Genomic DNA, 3,989 nt, shown 5'->3' on the forward strand with positions numbered 1-3,989 from the left:
GGCTTGATGCTACAATGACCTGGTCCTAGAGGAGTACCAAGGCATTCTTTTACCCACTGGAAATTTCAGTCTAGCTGAGGAAGCAAGACACATGTAAAATAATAACTAAAAATACAACATATTAAGTATATGAGACAGTGAAATAGCATAGATATATCAGACCTTATAAGAAGGAAAGATCATTGTTGCCTAGAGAACTATAGTCAGCTTGAAGAATGGGTAAGAATTAATCACAGAAAAAAAAAAAAGACAATAACCTTCAAGTAGAAAACTTGCCATGAGCAGAGGAACAGATTAAGTGACTTAGGGGACATTTTCACTCTCAGATCATTGACTTGGGATGGTAATAGTAGAACAGCTTCCAATTTTCAAAGACATTTCACACAATTGACTCAGGTATGATATAGGCAGGGTGAAGTGATGGAGACAAGCACCCTGCAGGCAGATAGTTGGGTTTTCAAATTCTAGTTCTGCCACTACATGATGTGACCTAGAAAGTCAACTTTTAAAGCAATAATGCCTAAAATGAGGGTTGCTGTGAGGGTTAAAAATGAGAACAGGCGGAAATCGTCTAACACTCTGCCTGGCACACAGTGGCTGTTGGTTATAACTCTGTGTTGGAATAGAGTTTCGTCCCTTGCTTCTCCCCATGCGTTCCGTCCTCACAACATCGGTGTGGAGTAATGGGAAGAATGATTCATCTCATTTTGTAGGTAAGAAAACCAAGTCTCAAATATGTTAACTTATTTACAGTCATTACAATCATAGAGCTAATAAGCAGTGGACTCAGATCATGTGAGTTTTAAGCTCAGTGACAATGACTTTCCATGATGCCTAAAACTTTATATATACACAAAGAAAACTGTGATGTGGGATGTTTTTCAGTTGTGATCAGTTGTTTGGTCCTCATGAAGCTTCATTAGATGCTATTTCATTTGATGGATTCACCACAATCCAGTCTGTTCCTCGATTTTGTAGGCTCATAAACATGATTTTTTGAGCACATAGAGGGAGTATATTAACCTTTCAGGAACAAACTCATATTACTTAATTTCTCATGGGAATTCCCTTGAGAAGAAGACTCTTTCTTAAGTATCTGGGTGAACTTAGTGCCTAGCACAGGATCTGGAACAAACCAGAGTGTCAATACATTTCATGTGGTCATAAGACCAGAATGCTAATTTATTAATTAATGACAAAATTACAAACGTCAAAACTCCTAGATACTTACACTTTTTGCCGAAAGAAAAAAACATGTAAAACCAAATAAGACTCAGAAGGGCACTTTCTGAGCACATCATTCAGAGCGAGGGACATTGAGCGCTGCAAATGTTTACTGATTTTGGGCATGATGCACTCATCCCGACAAGAGGTGCCTGGAGTTTCTCTTAGTGCATGACCCCATACACCTTATTCTTAAGAATGACCTTACATGTCTCTGACCACATCCGTCTTGCATTGATTTTCTAGTTTCACTTTCAGATGGCACCTTGCTTTTGATATCTACAGGGTATTTTGCTGTCTACCCGGAGTCTGATGAAGTGGTTTCAACCTTTTTACCTCTGGAAACAAACAGTGGGTGACATTCGCTCACTGGCATCCTGGTTAGAAAGCCTCCCCTTCTCTCCTCAGAGAAGGATATCAGAATGCAGCTGAGTGAGAGTGACATTTCAGGATAACCTTGACTTCCCTCTAACTTACAAACAAAAGTAAATCATTTGCAAAATTTGAACTATTAATAGTAACAAATTACTTGCAACAGAGCTCACAGTGACACACTATTGGATCTTGACCGCTGTGTCTAGTGGAGAAAATAAATGGTTGTTTTGATCTCTAGAATCTTCCTAGTCAAGAGGGTGGTAACACACATAGCACAAGGACAATTTTTAATTTGACTCACACTATATAGACAGCAAATTTTGTATTATAAAGGAAGACTCTTTCCTTAAACTCTTAAAGGAAGAATTGCATCAAGTCTTTACCAGTGGGGTATTTTTTTCTATGTTCAGAAAATGATGAAGAGAGACATATATATTATTTTAAAAGATCATGAGTCTAAATCATCATTAAAAAAAAAGTCAGGGAAAAAAAGGAGAAAAATATAAACTCTGTGTTCCTATTCTCTTTAGGATTTAAGAAATCTAAATATAAACTCACAGCTTTCCTTTTTTCCATTAAGTAAAGAACTTTTAATTCTAGCAAATTTTGAACTATGATGGTTTAACTTTGTGCTTTCTCATTCTCTCCTTGGATTTGTGGGTCAAAAGAGGAGTCATTAGGGACTTGTATTTCCTGTCTCATCTTTTCCTTCCTCCTTTCTTAAAACTTTGTGGAAAATCAGCTTTATGAAACACTGAAGCGAGCCACGTGCACTTACTTCTGAAAAGTCCTCCATAATTCTTATTTATCTATTTCCAAGTAGACTTTTCGCCCAGAGCACAGACCAGAATGAAACTTTGTATTAAAAAAAAAATCACTTTATGCAATATTTTATAATTTTTCTCTTAATTGAATAAGTTTTAAATTAAACTATTGTTTTAATTTTCTTATCTTTTTTTGATGCTTTACAAAAGAAGATTTTATTTTTTTATTTTATTTTTTTACATCTTTATTGGAGTATAACTGCTTTAAAATGGTGTGTTAGTTTCTGCTTTATAACAAAATGAATCAGTTATACATATACATATGTTCCCATATCCCTTCCCTCTTGCGTCTCCCTCCCTCCCACCCTCCCTATCCCAACCCTCCAGGCAGTCAAGAAGCACCGAGCTGATCTCCCTGTGCTATGCGGCTACTTCCCACTAGCTATCTACCTTATGTTTGGTAGTGTATATATGTCCATGCCTCTCTCTCGCTTTGTCACAGCTTACCATTCCCCCTCCCCATATCCTCAAGTCCATTCTCTAGTAGGTCTGTGTCTTTATTCCTGTCTTACCCCTAGGTTCTTCACAACTTTTTTCTTAAATTCCATATATATGTGTTAGCATACGGTCTATCCATCTCATTACATGTAGCTCAATTTTGTTTCTTTTTATGGCTGAGTAATATTCCATTGTATACATGTGCCACATCTTCTTTATCCATTCATCCGATGATGGACACTTAGGTTGTTTCCATCTCTGGGCTATTGTAAATAGAGCTGCAATGAATATTTTGATACATGACACTTTTTGAATTATGGTTTTCTCAGGGTATATGCCCAGTAGTGGTATTGCTGGGTCATATGGTAGTTCTATTTGTAGTTTTTTAAGGAACCTCCATACTGTTCTCCACAGTGGCTGTATCAATTTACATTCCCACCAACAGTGCAAGAGGGCTCCCTTTTCTCCACACCCTCTCCAGCATTTATTGTTTCTAGATTTTTTGATGATGACCATTTTGACTGGTGTGAGATGATATCTCATTGTAGTTTTAATTTGCATCTCTAATGATTAATGATGTTGAGCATTCTTTCATGTGTTTGTTGGCAGTCTGTATATCTTCTTTGAAGAAATGTCTATTTAGGTCTTCTGCCCATGTGTGGATTGAGTTGTTTGTTGTTTTGTTATTGAGCTGCATGAGCTCCTTATAAATTTTGGAGATTAATCCTCTGTCCATTGCCTCATTTGCAAATATTTTCTCCCATTCTGAGGGTTGTCTTTTGATCTTCTTTATGGTTTCCTTTGCTGTGCAAAAGGTTTGAAGTTTCATTAGGTCCCATTTGTTTATTTTTGTTTTAATTTCCATTTCTCTAGGAGGTGGGTCAAAAAGGATCTTCCTGTGATTTATGTCATAGAGTGTTCTGCCTATGTTTTCCTCTAAGAGTTTGATAGTTTCTGGCCTTACATTTAGGTCTTTAATCCATTTTGAGCTTATTTTTGTGTATGGTGTTAGGGAGTGATCTAATCTCATAATTTTACATGTAGCTGTCCAGTTTTCCCAGCACCACTTAGTGAAGAGGCTGTCCTTTCTCCACTTTACATTCCTGCCTCCTTTATCAAAGATAAGGT

The sequence above is a fragment of the Stenella coeruleoalba genome (genome assembly GCF_951394435.1).
Source record: "Stenella coeruleoalba genome assembly, chromosome: 12".
In the NCBI taxonomy this organism is placed as follows: Eukaryota; Metazoa; Chordata; class Mammalia; order Artiodactyla; family Delphinidae; genus Stenella; species Stenella coeruleoalba.